This window comes from Vicia villosa, linkage group LG4 (assembly GCF_029867415.1).
Source record: "Vicia villosa cultivar HV-30 ecotype Madison, WI linkage group LG4, Vvil1.0, whole genome shotgun sequence".
Classification (NCBI taxonomy): domain Eukaryota; kingdom Viridiplantae; phylum Streptophyta; class Magnoliopsida; order Fabales; family Fabaceae; genus Vicia; species Vicia villosa.
Window position 1 is genome coordinate 115,382,648 of NC_081183.1, and position 19,213 is coordinate 115,401,860.

General features: G+C 37.5%; 1 long non-coding RNA gene across 1 annotated transcript; it reads left to right on the forward strand.

Moving 5' to 3' along the window:
* Nucleotides 1-6,391: 6,391 nt before the first annotated feature.
* On the forward strand, nt 6,392-8,217 carry LOC131599513 (uncharacterized). Its single transcript, XR_009282815.1, has 4 exons — nt 6,392-6,646; nt 6,754-6,841; nt 6,936-7,025; nt 7,304-8,217. It is a non-coding gene; the product is annotated as an uncharacterized LOC131599513 (long non-coding RNA).
* Nucleotides 8,218-19,213: the final 10,996 nt, after the last annotated feature.

Genomic DNA, 19,213 nt, shown 5'->3' on the forward strand with positions numbered 1-19,213 from the left:
AGTGACTATTAGATCCGCGACAATTCTCGTGTCAGTGCGTACGACTAAAGCGATGCATGATATGCAATTAAGTTAATATTTTTCAAGGAAACACCATAATTACGTTATGAAACATCAAACTTTTATTAATTAAGCGAAAACGCCGTTTTTACACACTTTGAAAATGGAAATACAGAGAAACTGAGAGAAAGGACTCTAAAATTTTGATGAAGAGCCGACTTCACGTTCTAACATCTTCTTCTGTTTCTTGAGCTGAGCGTTCTCTGACGTGAGCTGATCGATGATCCAGGAAGCAGTAGGGATATGATGAGAAAGTGATGATTGTGTCACTTGTCGATCGAGTACTTCAAGTAACTCATCCTTCCTTCTTAGGATGTTTTGAATTTCAACATTTTCCGTGTTGACAATTCGATACTTGTTCCTCCAAGCATTCCTTTCTTGGCATACCTTGTTTAATGCCGCTTGCAGTTTTTCAACATCGGTGGAGAAGAGGTAAATTGGTTCCCTTAGGGGAATAGGTTCTTGATGTTGATATGGCATCCTGAGCTTGAATGCTCTGACGCGTACCCATTGAAGGTAAGGATCCAGGGAGATGCAAAGATGTTTTCCTAATAATCTTCTCCCTTTGCTGTGAACAAGACGCCAGGCTTGGACAATTTCCTTCTTCAGCATGTTGCCATGATCGTCAATGTTCTTGAAGAACAGACCCTCCAATTGAATATTACTTGGAATGTTTTTCATGGGATAGCCGTATTGACGACGGGCTAAAGCTGGATTGTAACTGATTCCTCCCTTAGTTCCAATAAGGGGTACGTTGGGAAAACTTCCGCAACTGAAGATGATCTTGGTTTCGTCGTTGTCAGGACTACACCAATCAATGTCTGTATGAGTGAGAGACATGATTTTCTGTGACCAGTAAAGGCCATCCCTCATATTCCAGAAAGTGCTAGACTTTGGCAGGTGCGAAACGATCCATTCGTATAACAACGGTACGCAGCATGTGATTAATCCTCCTCGCTGCAGGTTTCTTGAATGCACAGAGTGATAAGCATCCGCAAGCAAGGTTGGAACTGGATTTCCAATTAAGAAGATCTTAATTGCGTTGATGTCGACGAAATCGTTAATGTTAGGGAACAAAAACAATCCGTAGATAAGCAAAGCCAAGATTTCCTCAAAAGCGCTCATATCTTGGATGCTGACGAAGTACCGAGCTTGATCAAACAGGAATTTGGAGGGCAATCCTTGAATTCCTCCTCTACTCACCATATGAGTTCTGATGTCGACTACGTTCAAAGGAGTAGTTGCAGCAATGATAACGTCGTCAGGATTCTTTTCCAAACCAGAGTACGGATCTTGCGCGTACACGGGTATTCCAATCAGACGAGAGTACTCCTCTAACGTAGGTATGAGCTGATAATCTGGAAAGGTGAAGCAGTGATACGTTGGATCGTAAAACTGTACCAAGGTGGGAAGGATCCCATCCACCATGTTGGTATTGAGCAAAGGCAGAAGTTTTCCATACTTCTCCTTTGAAAGCCTGGGGGTTGACCACCAGTTTTCCGAGCTTTCCCAGTTCCTCGACCTGGGGAATCTTGAAGGTGTATTTCCTAGCTCTCTTTCTTCCGTAATCCATGGTATAGATCCTTAAGTCCTTTCTCCGTTTCTCTCTTTCTCTGAAGTTCAAAACGTTCGCTATTTAGTTTCCTTGAAAAATGACTCGAAAAAGACTTTTTTTGTTTTTAGTTGTTTATTAATGAATGATGCATGAATGCATGAATGCACACACAAGAGTTTCAAACAAACATGGCGTTGAAGGGTATAGTGGTCATGAAGTCCAAACGCAATCCCCGCCCCAATGGTAAACTAAGGTTAAGGATTTTTGTACCTGTAGAACGGGTTCTAGGGGTCTCAGAGTTTTTGCTCAACCTTAAAGATACGTTGATTGGAATCTATAAGAGAGTTTTCTCTGAGTGTAGTATCTGCGTGACAATTACTTCCGTAATCACCGCTCTACGTCCTAAAAAAGGCTTTAAGTGGGGTTAATGTGTTTCTAGGTCCTCCTGGTACAAATCAGTCTTGAAATGCAGTGGCGCAGTTAATCACAACCAGCCAGGCAAATCCCAAGAGTAGACTTGGAAACCAAGATTAGAGGGCCTTCACCGGGAAGACATCCTCCATCCTATCTTATGTTGCACTCAAATCCGGGTATAGGATTTCTCACCACAAGGGGGAATCAAGCCCTTTCCCGATACAGAATAAACAAAATAAACAAATATATATGCAACAAACACATGATATGACACAGAGGTTAGGCAGGACCTCTCTTGTTTGAGGGGGAATTTGGCATCCCTAATTCCTCATTGGGGCTGGACCAGCAACAGGTCAACCATTGGTTTGGATAAAAAACCAAGGTTTTTAACACTTAAATCCCCAGCAGAGTCGCCATTTTTCTGTGGTGGTCATTTTCTTTTACCTCCCCGTTTCACTTGGGAGGACGGCACGCTAGACCCTTCACGCGAAATTTGGAAGGAGAATGCGCCCGTGGTGGGATGAATTTTGTTTCAGTTCTTCCTACGATATCACACGAACTTTCTTATTTGTCCTACGAGTAGGAAAGGGGAAAAAAGCTCTCAACTAAACCCTAGGAGTTTGCTAAGTGTGGGGATTTCACCTAGACTAGAAATTCTGGAGTCCGGGAGGTCGGTTATACATAGGGAAGTGTTTAAACACCCTACATATCTGTAGTACTCTACAGGAACCTTCTCTGTGTCATTGTGTTTGTGTTTATTGCTAATGATTGGGAAAGTTTCTCCTTTGTGTTAGGAGAAGGAATTGAATTGATTTGAAAAGACAGACAGACAGACAAACTGACTATTTTTGGTATTTTATTAGCTCGCTAAGATTCCTTGTGAACCTCATGCCTACATATCCCTAGTGGAAGTCAGAGCTTAATGTAGTTCGGGGAACTAACTAGGGAAATTAATTATTTTTGGTGCCTTGCTTGAAGCTCAAGGTTGAAGCTTGGAATTAAATCTCTGTTTACAGTAAAGAGACATGAAATTATCTCTACAGAGAGGTATTTATACTATTCTACCACAAACATTTAAAGGAGTGACAGAATAACTGAATTCATTTCATTCAAGAGGGGGACCTTACTTGTGTATGTGCAAGTATACCAGTCAAATGCCTCTTAAATGAAAGAAAGATGCTCATCCAAATTAGGGAAAGTTACCACATGTCTGGGTTTTACTGCCAGCTCATGCCTTTCAAAATCCTAAATGGGAGACTTGATTAAAATTGAAATTGAAATGGAAATGTTTGTTTGAATGTGGTAGAGTAGTAAAAATATCTCTCTATAGAGATAAGCTATGTCTATCTACTGTATAAAAGATTTGACTTTAGCTGGCTTGTATGAGGCCCAAGCTTGAGGCTTTTTGATTGATTAATTATTATTATTGACTCTGGGAGATGACTCCACTGGGGATTAATTACAGGGTATTTTTGTGTTCTGTACAAAGCCCAGAATTGAGGCTGACTCTACTTAGGGAGACTCTATTTATGTGCCTTGTACAAAGCCCAAGGTTGTGGCTAACTGTTAAGGATAATTGAATTTTTAAGACTATGAATGACTCTATTTTATGTGCCTTGTACAAAGCCCAAGGTTGTGGCTGACTGTTGCTAGGGAAAACATTATTTTCTGCCTTGTACAAAGCCCAAGGTTGTGGCGGACTCTTAAATGAATTAAGTATGGATGACTATATGGGGAAAGATCCTAAGTGTTAGGAATCTTTGACACATGAAAAATATGGTTTATCTGCCTTGTACAAAGCCCAAGGTTGTGGCTACTGAATGATGAAGAACTCACTGGGGAGACTCTATTATCTGCCTTGTACAATGCCCAAGGTTGAGGCTGACTCTTGACAGGGGAGTTTTATTGTTTGGGTGCCTTGTATGAAGCCCAAGGTTGAGGCTAACTGTTTTTGTTGGTTTTGACTCTACTGAGGAGGTTTTATTTATTAAAAGACTGTTTTTCTTTGGAAGCTAACCCTTTCCAGGGATTTTGACTCAGCTGGTGAATTTGTCTGTTAAAAGACTGACTTTATCATGTTTTTTGGAGGCTGACCCTTTCCAGGGATTTTGACTCTTTTGGGGAAATTATCTCCTAAGAGAATGAAATTATTTATTAATTAATTTTGGAGGCTATCCCTTTCCAGGGGTTTTTATTGAAATGAAGGAATGTGTGGAAGCTAACCCTTTCCAGGGATTTTGACATTTTAGACAGATGTTGGAGGCTAACCCTTTCCAGGGGTTTTTATTGAAATGAAGGAATGTGTGGAAGCTAACCCTTTCCAGGGATTTTGGCATTTTAGACAGATGTTGGAGGCTAACCCTTTCCAGGGGTTTTTATTGAAATGAATGGCAGAAAGATTATCTAATGGAGACTTCTTGTTTAAAGCCCAAGATGAAGGCTGACTCAATGCTGAGGATGACCAAACATGGATCCTAGACTCTGCTAAGGAAGATTGATGAAGATAAAGGTGACAGAGACTGTCCATGTCTCTCATTCCAAAAGGTGTACTCAATGCAAAATTGAGACAAACTTAGCTTGTTTAAGGTCTGGTTTAAATTGGAAGAAACTCACCAGGGTAGGCTAAAAGGTGACTAAAGACCTGTTCCTATGTTTATAAGAAACCTGATGGGTCCTTGTATACAAGCTCAAGAGGAAGCTGGAAATGCTTTTAAGAAGCCTGTGGGTCCTTGTACAAAGCCCAAGAGGAGGCTAATCGAGGGTCCTTGTTATAGCACAAGAGAAAGCTATGTAGTTTTGAACTTATTTTGGCTCTAAGCAAATGGGTAAGAGGTTTCACCGGGAATAATTCCTCTTTGGGTGGATGTGTCCTATTTATTTGGATTCTAAGGTTTTTGCCAAGATGTTTCACCGGGAATAATTCATCTTGGGGGTTTGAACTACAGATCTCTAATTAGGAAAGAGCCTTCACCGGGAAGACATTCTCAATCCTAGGTCATATTCCTATAATATATATATATATAGTTTAACTGTCCTAGGGTTTACACTCAAACGTAGTTCTAAACTAATATATGTACAGTTTATATTTGACAGTAATTTAAATAAAGACTGTAAATTGAAAGCTTGTAAAGCCTAACCTGGATGGAGTGGAGGCCATTGAAGAAGTATGTACAAAGCCTCAACAGTATTTTTGTTGTTTTGTTGATAACAGTTGAATGTATATGATAAACAGTTAATGGTTTTTGAAAACAGAAGAAGTGAAGATGGACAAAGGTCACATAGGTATCTGAAGAGTTTCACCGGGAATAATGCCCTTCAAATACCAGAAGAATGTTTTGAAAACAGAAAGAAGATTTTGAAAATACAGTTTTGAAAACAAGCTAAGAAGAGAAGGTTTTTGGGACTTACACTCTATTAGAGGCCCAGTACTTTACAGTACTGGTTACGAGAGCAATTTGAAAATGATTTGTGATTTTTGAATGATTACTGTTGTGAAAACAGTTGATTATTGATTTGAAATGATTACTGTTATGAAAACAGTTTAAGAGTTTTAGGCTTACCTCGAAGAATGAGAAATTGGATTTCTGAGTTTGAGGTGTTACCTTGATCCTCAAATGATATGCTTGGAATATAAATTGGGATCTCAACAGTTATTAAGCATCCACACCAGGAGAAGAGAAACGTCGGATAATCTCACAGCTTACAGCATTTCATGATCTTCCAGTAATTGGTTATGGACTTCTACAGCAAATGGAAGACCAAACAAACAGACAAAAACCAAAAGACAGCAGAGAGATAATCTCTAAGTCTTGGATGAAGTGAGAAAATTCAAGTAATATATGCAACAGTAATCAAATAAAATTTAAATGATTAACTACACAAAATAGTATGAAAATATCCAAATTCAAAAGAAATTAATCTAATAAAGATATTTTTTTGTGATTTTTCATGAAAGAGGAAAATAATTAGAAAACATAAAACTATGTATGCATCTAAAATATTTTTGTGTTTTTAATATCTTTAAATAAAAATATACTTCTAAACATATTAAAATACTTCTAAGAAAATTAAATCTTAAAACACATTTTTTATCATTTTTTATCTTAAACTAAAATACTAAGTTATTTTCTATGAAAGTATTTTAAATAAAATTAATGGAGAAATGATAAAAACAATTATTTGGGCCTGGTGTGTTGAAAAACGGATGGGGGGTGCAGAGCCCACTTGTCGAAAGCTGAAATCAAATAAAAAAAAGGCTGCTGGGCCGGACCGGGTCGGGTCAGAGGAACCCGGATCCGCCCTTCCTTCTAAACACATAGATGGGTTATGAAAAACCCTAAGCAAAAGAAAGGGGCAGAAGCGCCTCACCCTCTCATTCTCGTTTCTCCCTTTGCTCTCTCACGATACTTTCTGGAAAAATGAAAAGAAAAACGGAACAACTACAAGGTTCCTCTTCTCTTTCGATTGCTCGACCCGCTCTCAACCACTCTCTCACGCGGTATCTCTCTTAAGCTCGTGGTTTCTCGTCCTCTCTCGGTTGGAACAACAACAAACTATGATTCACCTCACTGAGCTATGACAACAATGGCGGCCATGGAAGAATCTTGAAGAACCCGGGTATGATTCTTTACAAATTTCGTTTTTTTGTTCTTTTTAATGATAACTCAGTGACATCTCTCTCTCTTTCTATTTTGAATTTTACCCGCGGTGAACAACAACAACAGCTCACACTCTCGGTTTCTCACGGTGGAGGACTCTCTCTCTCAGTGAATGATTTTCGGCCATGAGAGAAGAACCAGAGGAAAAATCTAGGTATCACCTCTTAATTTTGTTTTCACTTTGATTTAACAGTATAGCAAAAATAACTTATGCAATTTTCTGTGTTCTGGAAATTTTATTCTAACAGGAACTATATTCATAGCAGCAATAACATTTTGAGAGTAAAAGTGGAATTGACTTACCTACGGCGAGGAGATTTTCACCGGTTATTGTTGAGGTATGTTCCCAATTCCTTCTGCTTCCGAATTATTGATGTTGTGTTGTTTTACCGAACTGCAAGTTGCTGAATTTTGACTGTGAACTGCTACTCCTTCAGAGTTGTTGCAACTGTGATTTTTGCTGTAGGGATGAGTAATTCTGAACCGTGATTTGTTGTTGTAGCAACTGTTGTTGCTGAATTTTTTGTGTTATTGTTGTATGTGTAACACCTTGAGTTGCTGTTACCAACAATATTTGAAATTGTTGATTGTAACAACCTTTGAATTGTTGTTGTAGGCTCCCTTTTTGATGAAGATGGGGCTACAACATCTCTTCTTGGACTTGCGGGAATTTTGGATGATCGGGAGACTTGAACCAAAGATTCAAGTTGTTGAAGATTGAAGGCTTGAAGATGAAGATCTTCAAGTTGTTGGAAGCTGCTAGTAAGGTATGAAGTTCTTACTACAAGACCCTTTTTTTCTATATGAAAGAAGCTTTGAAGTGTGAGAACTTTGTGTGTGTTCTCCGATTTTTTTCCATGCCATATTTGGTTTGCCTCTCTTCTATATATAGAGGAAGAAATGAGGGACATCTTTGGTCATTTTGGCACCTAAGCTTAGTCCTTAAGCTCACTTAGTTGCTAAGTTTTCATCATTGCAAAGAATATTCTTTCCAAAATAATCATTGCAAAAATTCCTTGAATGCTAAGTTTGCTTAATAGACAAGTTCCACAAATTTGTGCACATGGGAGAATATGCACATGGGATGGAAAGATCCTTTCATAACTTCTTGCAAGTTCCACGACATAGTGTTGTTTTTATGTCATAAAAATTGGTAACTTCTAAGTGTGTAGTTATGACATAAAATATCTTTCTTTGACTTTTTGACTTTTTTGACTTTTTGACTTTAATTGGGCTTTTGGGCCCTCTTGAATTATTTTGTTGGACTTTTGCTAATTCTACCTCTTTTATGTTTTTTTTTTTTTCATGTCACATGAGGACTCTTGAAGAAAACATGAAGAAGGAGACTTGGATGAAGAATGGAAACTTGAAGATTCAAGAAAGCATTGGATTTTCGCTTGTTGTAATTCCAATTCATTCCACCTTAGAATTGTATGAATTTGGACATTGTATTCTTGAGAATCAATGGAAATTTGAATGTTGTAACATCTTGAATTTTGAATGAAGTCCACCTTGTAATTCATTTGGAAATTGGAACTTTTTCATGTAAAGAACTCCATTTGTAAAAATGCTTGAATTTCCTTTTGGAACTCTTTGAATGAAATTGTATGAATCATGAATCTTGGATATTCTTGAATGAATTTGAATTTAGAAATTTAATTCCTTTTGAATAGAAAAATGATAAGAAATCCTTTGAATTTTAGGCCTTGAAACATGTTCTTCACCATTGTGGATTTTTGGAATGATATTGAATTAAAATCCATGGTCATGAACCATACTTGAAACAGTTCTTTCAAAATGGACTAAAATTATTTCTTGCAATTTTGATGAAAATCCCATGAATGACCAAATAACTCACATGAGCCAATCTTCTTCATTATGATGAATCCATAGGCCAAAAGTCACGAAATAAATTCCAAACAATCCTTTTGAATCACACAAATGACAATGGCGCCTTTAAATGAAATCCTCCGTGAACATGAATTATCTTGCAAAGAATGACTGAATAAATGCAGTCTCGATCATGGCTTCCAAACCGATCAAGAAACATTTTTGAATTTGACGTCAATGATGTGACATCTCAGGGGGGGTCAAAATTAGGGTATGACACACACATACCTCATATTTTTCATGTTATAAACCATCACAAGAACACCTCATTATAACAAGCATATACTCACTTATAATCCTCTTCACAAGCATGTATCATAATCAAACATATACATAAGCAAATAACAAAGTTTCATGCTTAATTCCAATAGGTCTCCAAAATCATCCTTTCATGCATCTTTAATCCTTTTAAAATTAAGTATAAATTATGATAAGGTATAAGCATGCATAATCTCATGAAAAGTCAAAGAAAATATAAATTTTCACATCTTAGGCCGCCCTAAGCGGGCCTCACGATGCTAAGCGCCCTCCCAAATCTTGCCAACCAGATATTTTGGTGCTAAGCCCATATGCAAGCGATACAGCGTCTAAAATTGCCTGCGATAAGCATGCTCAACGGTGCTAAGCACCCTCTGCGATATGCGGAAAAATTCCTGTGCGAGCAACATCATTCCCCCACGATTTCTTAACTCCAAGACACATTATAATCATCATCTTCCTGCAATTTAAGGCATAACAACCTATTTCTAACATGTATTTTCACTTGGAACATCACATTACAATTATTCATCACAATTCCAAGAATCATCATCAAAATCTAAACTTTCAAATTCATAGAAATATTGAAATTGACCTAGTTCATATTACTATTCATCATATGGCTAAATACTAACATCATTAGCCATACTAATTTCACATTCTGACATCAATCATCGTAATTTCATCACAATCATCAAATTTCACATAAACATCAAATTCCACATAAACATCAAATTCATCATAAACCCCAACAAACCCTACTTATAATTAAACCCCATATCAATCACAATGACAAGAATCACCCCCTTACCTTAGGTTGTAGCTAGCTTTGATTCTCGTTGCGTTCTCTCTACGAATTCCTCTGAGTTCTTTGTGCCCTAGATTTTTCTATTCTCTTTGCCTCTTCTCCAAACTTCAATCATAACCAATAAACCTCTCTTCCTTATTTTCTCTTTTTTCCCCTCTGACCCCTAATATGGTCTTTCCCTTTTCTCCCTCACTTAACTTCTTACAATGACCATCTTACTCTTGTCATCTCTAACACCAATATTAACCTATTCTTAAAAATGATTCTACTCATAATTCTAATTATTCCATTATTACTTAAATAATGCTCTTAATTTTCTCTAACCTATAACAATTCATCCCAACACATCATATTCATCAAAACATCACATAATCTCATCAATAAATCACAATAATCACCTTTGACTCATATATTCACGCTAAATCAATTAAATAATTAATCTATATTTTTGGGGTGTTACAACACTCCCCCACTTAAAGAATTTTTGCCTTTGGAAACTACCTGATGGAAATAAAGTCGGGTAAGACTTCTTCATCTGATCTTCACGCTCCCAAGTCATACTTTCACTAGCTGGTCCACCTCACAGCACCTTCACTATGGTGATGTCTTTACCTCGCAATTTCTTTATTTTTTGTCCTTCTATTCGCATTGGGGATGCTTCAATAGTCAGCTTATCTCTCACATGCACATCATCCATTTGAATCACATGCGAAGGATCCAAAATGTATCTCCGCAACTGAGACACATGAAACACATCATGAAGATTCACAAGCGACGCGGTGAAGTAATCCTATAGGCCACCTCACCTATCCTCTCTGAAATTTGATGGGGACCAATAAAACGCAGCGTAAGCGTTCGCGACTTCAAAGCTCTATCGACACCGGTTTTTGGAGTAACTCTAAAAAACACATAATCTCCCACATGGAACTCAAGTGCTTTCCTTACCTTATCGTGATAACTCTTCTATCAAATATGAGAACCTTTCATCCTTTCTTGGATCATCTTTATCTTTCAAGTTGTCTCTTACACAATCTCAGGCCCGAGTGTAACACCCCACTTCTACCTGGTAATTAATATAAAAATCAGAGTATAAAAATTTCATCAAAACAATGGGACATCACATTTTCAACTTTAAAACTACGGCATAAACCTCATTATAACCGATACATAACACTTTTAGGAGAAGTCAGATAAACTCATAACAACATGCTTTATTCTTTAAAAATAACATATCTTTTATTATACGCAGTGGAATCATAACATTTGACTTTATAAACAAATCATCTTTATTCAATTAAAACAACTTGAAAACTTCGTAGTACTTCTTATCATTCAACTTGGAACTCAACAACTAATATAATAACAACATTGAAACAACAGTATAAACATCCCCCCAAGTGCTACGTATCAGAGCGACAACACTAACTTGGACTCGATGAAGCTACTAAATCTTCATCACTGCGAATCACCTGCATGTTACCAGTATAAAGGTAACGGCGAAACAAAAGAAAGGGGTGAGATATCAAATCAATATAGCAGGTGTATGATAAACGATATATTAGATCAGAGTCATACAAAATCTCACCACTTCATATCAAAAATTATGCAACAACCCAAAAACAACTTAATATCAACAACAAGACAACTTTAATCAACCAACACGTCCATATAACAACTTAAATCAACACAACTCAATAACAACAACTTTAACACACAACTCAATATGTGACTCAACTTTGTCGCAAATTCGCCAATCTAGGCCAACGTGGTGAGCATAGCTCCAACTTAAAAATTGCCAATCTAGGCCAACTAAAAGATGTAAATGTATGAGTGCAACAATCACATACAACACACAATAACAATCATCGCAAGGCATAGGCCTACATCAACATTGTACCAATAAACAGAGGTACTCAGCGTCGCTTCAACACTGGCCATAGGCCTACAACTTAATCAACGCATCAACAATAACTTATAACAACAACAGCTCAACAACAACAAGGTACTCGACAATAACTTATTCACAACAATAAACAACAACACAATTTCGTAAACCAGACAATCCAGCTTCACCTGAAATTCAACTTATTCGACATAATTCAAACAAGACAAATCAACCAAAAATACTTATAAATGTATACGACTTACTCCGACAATTTTCGACTACAAATCGGTTAACTAATTATACCGCTTAAATCTACTAATCAGTACTGCTTTTATATACTGTTATTACAACTATTTATTTATACTGCTACTAATCAATTGTTCTTCTGCTAAAAATTACTACCCTGCTAAATTACCTTACTTCTGCTAAATTAGTAGACATGCTATTGGGACTTTTGTCAAATATTCACTGGGTCATTTTACTGCTACTCAACATGCACTGCTAACAATTACACTACTCTGTTATATTGCTTCTACCGGTATACCACCTCAGTCAAATTAATCAACTACTACCATTATAACACCTTTAATGTATTAATTCATTATAATATTTAACCAGGCTCTACCATATTAATACTACACTGCTAAATATATGAATCCTGCAATTCTTTATTTTCTATTACACAGTCCCTATACTAACTTACTAATTTAATTAATTCTAGCTCATGCCATACCTCCAATCCAAACAAATAATTAATTAATAATAAGCTAATCGTATTACTTATGTTTCTAATACGCACCTACAGGATTCAATGTATAAATATAACATTACAGCCAAAACACAAAAAAACAAAATGGACAAAATTGAAACCTGGGGCGCCCACCCTCCTTCTTTATGACCTGGGACGGCCATCTTAATGGCATGGGGCGCCCATACCTTGTATGAGGCGCCCACCCCCTAATTATATGGCCCATGACACCTTCCTTTATCAATTTGGGGAGCCCGCCCCAAACCCCAGTTTCGTCTTCTTCGTTTCTTTCCAGCGTTTCCAGCAACTGCAACCATTTTTTTCCAGTTTTCTTCGATCGATTCCATATAATCCAACACAATAATGTTTCCAGTAACGACCAATTTTCACAGTCTCTATTAATTAACCAAATCAACACAACAACTAAATACACGACAACCATTAATCGACCAATGGAACAACAACATCAACTATATTTTCAGCACATCACCGAAACAAAAAATTCACAGCAAACAACCAAACAAAATCATGGCATCAATATATACAACCTAACCCCACATACGGTCTATCATATACCCGATTATAGAGATTGAACCCCACCCTTACCTTGGATTGACGGTTGATCTCTAATAATTTCCAATCGAATTTCGATTAAACATTGCTTTGCCTCTTTTGCACGATCAATCCTCCATGACTCTTTTTCCTCTTTGCAGCAACACACGTAATCTCCAGTAAACCGTTGTTTTTCCTTCTTTTCCTCTAAACCTCTTTCTCCACGTACTGCCACTTCCCAAAAGCCTTCTTATTCCACTTAATTCATAATAATAATAATAATAATAATAATAATAATAATAATAATAATAATAATAATAGTATTATTTAATCTATTGGGCCTAATTCTTACACCTCCAAATTGCAATTTATCACACAACAATTAAGCCCACCTAAATAAATAATATTCCAATATTCAAATATTATTTCTAATATTATTTCTCCAATTAAACCGACTAATTACTCGACTATCAACCTAACTGTCCAAGCAACATATTAATCCAATTGCGCTTCTTAGAATAATACCGATAATTTCTCAAATTCGACTAATTCCAACAAATAAATCCTTAATTAGTTTAACTAAATAATTAATTAAACTCGGGGCGTTACACCGAGCACAACACTCTCGCCTGACTCATACCAACACAATGTAGTTCTACATCTTCTACCATACAACACTTCATACAGTGCCATACCAATACTCGCATGAAAACTGCTGTTGTAAGTAAACTCAATTAATGGGAAATAGCTATCCCAAGCCCCTCCTTGATCTAACACACAAGCGCTCAACAAATATTCCAATGACTGGATAGTCCTTTTGGTTTGACCATTTGTCTCGGATGATAAGCAAAACTCAATTTCAATTTAGTACCCAAAGCATCTTGCAAACCTTTCCAAAACTTTGACGTAAACCTTGTATCTCTATCTGACACAATACTTGACGGTATTCCATGCAATCTCACAATCTCTTCAATATACAACTCAGTCAACCTAGAAATAGGATGGTGAATTTTCATCGACAAGAAATGAGCCAACTTAGTCAATCTATCCACTATCACCCAAATAGAATCATTGCCTTTAGCGGTCTTTGGAAAACCGAACACAAAATCCATTAAATACTATCCCACTTCCTAAGTTATGGAACATCTAGGACACACACTCTATTTTCGAACCTCATCACACCATTTTCATCAACTCAAAATTCACCTCCATTACCTTGGTTAGGTTAACCAACGTCAATTAATCAACCAATTTCAAGTCGGATTTCTTCAAGAATACCGCTAGTCAGTTTCAACATCCCCAATTTCACACTATCAGGAGTCACTTCGCGCACTAAACTCATCTCTGAATTGTTCAACTAACTCCAATGCACGCACCATCAACTTCGACATATGTAAAGACTTTCTACTCAATGTATCAGCCACCATATTTGCCTTACCAGGATGATAACTTAAATCAAAATCGTAGTCTTTCAATAACTCAAGCCATCTCCTCTGCCTCATATTCAATTCCTTCTGATCAAACAAGTACTTCAGACTCTTGTGATCACTAAACACTTCGAATATAAAGCCAAAAAGATAATGTCTCCAAATTTTCAAAATGAACACCACAGCTGCCAACTCTCAGTCATGCGTAGGATAATACCTCTCATGAACCTTCAGTTGTCTAGAAGCATAAGAAACAACCTGTCCATTTTGCATCAGTACGCCATCAAAGCCCATCTTTGACGCATCACAATACACCACAAAAGACTCAAAGACTCACTCGAATTAGGTAAAATCAATATTGGAGCAGTCATCAACTTCTTCTTCAATTCTACGAAACTTTCTTCACAAGCAACATCCCACATAAGCTTGACCCTTTCGAATCAACTGAGTCAATGGTAATGCCAACTTAGAAAATCCTTCAATGAACCTTCGGTAGTAACCTGCTAAACCAAGAAAACTTCGAATATCAGTTGCAGACTACGAAGTCTCCCATTGCAACACAACATCAACTTTAGAAGGATCCACAGCAATCCCACCACTAGAAATTACATGACCAATAAAACTCACTTCCTTCAACCAAAATTCATACTTCGACACTTTTGCGTACAATTTCTTTTCTCTCAACACTTTCAACACAACTCGCAAATGCTCGGCATGCTCCACTTTTGATTTGGAAAAATCAAAATATCATTAAGGAAAACCATAACAAATTTTTCTAGATACGAATGGAAGGTTCGATTCACATATTCTATAAAAACACCTGGCGCATTAGATACATCAAACGGCATCACAGTGTATTTGTAATGTCCATACCTTGTTCGGAAAGCCTTCTTCGGAATATCATATGGGTTAAAACGAATCTGATGATAACCTGACATCAAATCAATCTTACTAAAAACACTAACACCCACTAACTGATCCATCAAATGATCAATCTTCTAGAGTGGATACTTATTCTTGATAGCCACTTTATTCAATTGTCTGTAGTCCACACATAATCTCATACTTCCATCTTTCTTCTTAACTAACACCACAGGTGCACCCCACAAAGAAACACTTGATCGAACAAGCTTCTTCTCAAGCAATTCCTCCAATTGTTTCTTGAACTCATTCAGCTCAGAAGACAACATCCTATAAGGGGCCATCGATATAGGACTCGTACCTGGCACCAACTCTATAGAAAACTCTACTTCTCTTTCTGGAGGAAATTTACTTATATTGTTTGGGAACACCTCTGGGAATTCATAGACCACAGGAAGTTCAACACATGTAGCTTCACGATCATTTTGCAACGACGCAAACATTGTGAACATCATGGCTTCATCTCTTATGAACTCTACTTCACGTTCCGGAGGAAAGTCACTTATATAGTATGGGAACACCTCTGGGAGCTCACAGACCACAGGAGGTTCAACACCTGTAGCTTCACAATCACTTTGCAATGACGCAAACATTGAGAACATCACGACTTCATCTCTTAGGAACTCATTCACTTGTCTAGAAGACAACAACATCAGTTCTCCATTATCACCAAATTTAGGGAACCTCAAAGTCTTATTGTAGCAGTTGATATGAAAATAGTTGAACTCCAACCAGTTCATTCCAAGGATAACATCGATTTGGTGTAAGGGTGGACATACGAAATCCATCACAAAACTCTTGTCAAAGATAGTCAAAGGACATCCAGGACAAACAAAAGTAGTAGTAACAAAACCATTAGCAGGAGTATTTATTATCGTACTACCATCTGTAGAAGACAATTTCAATCCCAACATAGTAGCACAGTCAAGCGAAAAAATGGATGAGTAGCACCAGTATTAATAATAGCAACCAATTCGACATTGTTAATAAAACAAGTACTTCGAATCGATTTGTCCTTCTTAGAACATTCTGTTCCGCTCAAAGCAAACACTTGACCGTTATTCGGGGCAACAACACCTTTCTTTGGTTTCTGACACTGGATGATATGACCCTTTTCTCCATAATTGAAACAAGTTGGACCATCATTCTTGCATTCAGGAGCACGATCATCTGTCTTACCACATTTGTAACATCTAAGAACCTTATTCTCACATTCATTAGAGCCATGACCTTGCTCACCACACCTAAAGCACTTAACGAGAGAGGGAGCTCATCCCTCACTTGGCTTCTTCCCATTGGATATCTTCTGTTTTCCTTTATTAGCGGGAGCATCATAAGATTTCCCACTATTTTGATGTTGTTTTCCTTTCTTCTCATTCAGACTCTTGTGGTGAGTCGAATGAGCTTTGTTATCTTCCTCATAGATCCTACAGTATTCACCAACTAGGAAAACCTACGAATCTACTGATACCCAAATGCCCCTTTGATCTTCGAACGCAAACCATTCTCAAACTTGATACACTTAGAAAACTCAACAATCTATGCATTATAGTGTGGATAGAACTTCACAAATTCTACGAACTTGGTAGCATACTCAGCAACAGCTGAATTACCTTGTTTCAGCTCAAGGAACTCAATCTCTTTCTTGCCCCGAACATCCTCTGGAAAATACTTCCTCAAGAACTCCCTACTGAACACAGCCCAAGTAATCATCTCACCTGCAGCCTCCAACCTCTGACGAGTGCCAAGCCATTAGTCGTCAGCCTTTTCAGCCAGCATATGAGTACCATACCGTACCCCATGCTCTGCAGAGCAATCCATCACTCAGAATATCCTCTCAATATCTTAGAGCCAAGCCTATGCTTCATCCAACATATAAAACAAAATGCAAAAATAGTAAAATACTGAATTTGGACCTAAACAAACTCATATGGATTAAAAAGCTCATAGGTCACGGCAACGTTGTGAGTTGGACTCGTGAGTCGACTCTCTATCTGAAAATGTATAATAATAGTTATTCTGACATTGGACATGAAACTTGCACATAAAAAACATAACTTACGCAGAAAGTGCCAGGAAGGTCCAATTTCACTCACCATATAAATAACATAACTTACGAGAAAATGTATGATTAGTATCACCACTTCACTTCTTACATATTACTCAATTACTAAGTTAAACATTGAAGTACTAATTTTACATGTTCACCCCATCCATAGTCGCATTAGAACAACATGCATCACAACACCAAAGGCATGTACCAATAATTCTAATTCTAGTGTTAGAACATACAAAACCAATTAAGGTGGATCAATGCAGAATTTGATTCAATTGGAAGAGAAGAAGTCTTGAGAATTGAGACCAAAAAAATAAGAGAAAAGAGAGAGAGAGAGAGAGAGAGAGAGAGAGAGAGAGAGAGAGAGAGAGAGAGAGAGAGAGAGAGAGAGAGTAATTGAGGGTGAGACTTAAAATTTTCATTAACAACAATAGGAAGTAGTTAGTTCCCAATATACAACAAGTTACAACAATGATTGGGATCCCAAAAAGCAATTAAAATAGAAAATAAAGCTGGTAAGCTACAGTGTAACCGGTTACGGCAAATAGTGTAACCGGTTACGCCAGAAACACAATGCCACTGACTTCTATTTTACAGGTTTGTAACCGGTTACGGATTATCATGTAACCGATTACGCCAATTGAAATGTAGGAAAATGGAGTTTTTCAACACACCACCTTATTTCAGTTGATCCAAGTCCAGCATGCTCAAGCTCATCTTCAACCTCATGAACACCTCATTTGTCACCCCCTTGGTCATTAAATCCGTCACTTGGTATTCGCTTCGACAATATCCCAATTGCAACTTTCCTTCACTCACTAGCTCCCTCAAATAATAAAACTGCATCTCTATGTGGTTACTCCTTTTGTATGCAATCGTATTCTTCGCAAGGTTGATTGCAGAAACATTATCAACAAGAAGTGTAGTAGCCTTACCCTCATTGCTACCCAACTCCTTCAATAGATTCGTGAGCCACATGGCTTGGCATGCACACAACGTCGCTGCAATATACTCGGCCTCACAAGACAAGAGTGCTATCACCAGTTCCTTTTTCGAACACCATGACAATGGTGTCCTACCAAACATAAAGATGTTTCCAGCCGTTGACTTTCTATCATCCTTATCATCATACCAATTGGAATCGATGAAACCAAGTAAATCACACTTTCGACCTGTATCCAATGCCGGAAAAATAATTCCACAACCAAGAGTTCCTTTGACATATCTAAGAATCCTCTTGACTGCCGCCAAGTGAGACACCTTCGGTCTCTCCATGAACCTACTAGAAATACTGACACTAAATGCTAAGTCTGGTCGCGTATTGCACAAATACCGTAATGATCCAATCAATATCTGATATTAAGTAGGATTCACATCTTGATTATCCTCACTCTTGAACAGATGTAGCCTTGCTTCACATGGTGTAATGGTCATATTGCAATGATCCATTTCACACCTCTTCGGCCTTTCAAGAGCATACCTTCTTTGGTGCATAAGCAATCCCGTTTTTGACCTTTGGAACTCTATGCCAAGGAAATATTTCATGATCCCAAGGTCAGTCATCTCGAACGCATTCATGAGGTCAGTCTTGAACCTTGAGATACTCTTCTCAGAGCTGTTGGTAATCAAAATATCTTCTACATATAGGCAAAGAATGATCACAACATCATTCACATCTGATCTCACATAAACATCATGTTCAGACAAACACCGCTTGAAACCAATATCAATAAAAAAAGTCATCAATGCATTTGTTCCAAGCTCTTGGAGCTTGTTTCAAACCATACAGTGCTTTATGCAATTTGTAGTACCTCGTCTCTTGATTCCTAACTACAAATTTGACGTCCATTTGACGCAGATTTGACGTACATTTGAGCAAACCGTTCAAAAATGTAGATTTGACGTCCATTTGATAAATGCCCCAATCACTGTTGTTAGCAATACCAACAACTAATCGGGTGGTCTCAAGCCTAGTCACAGG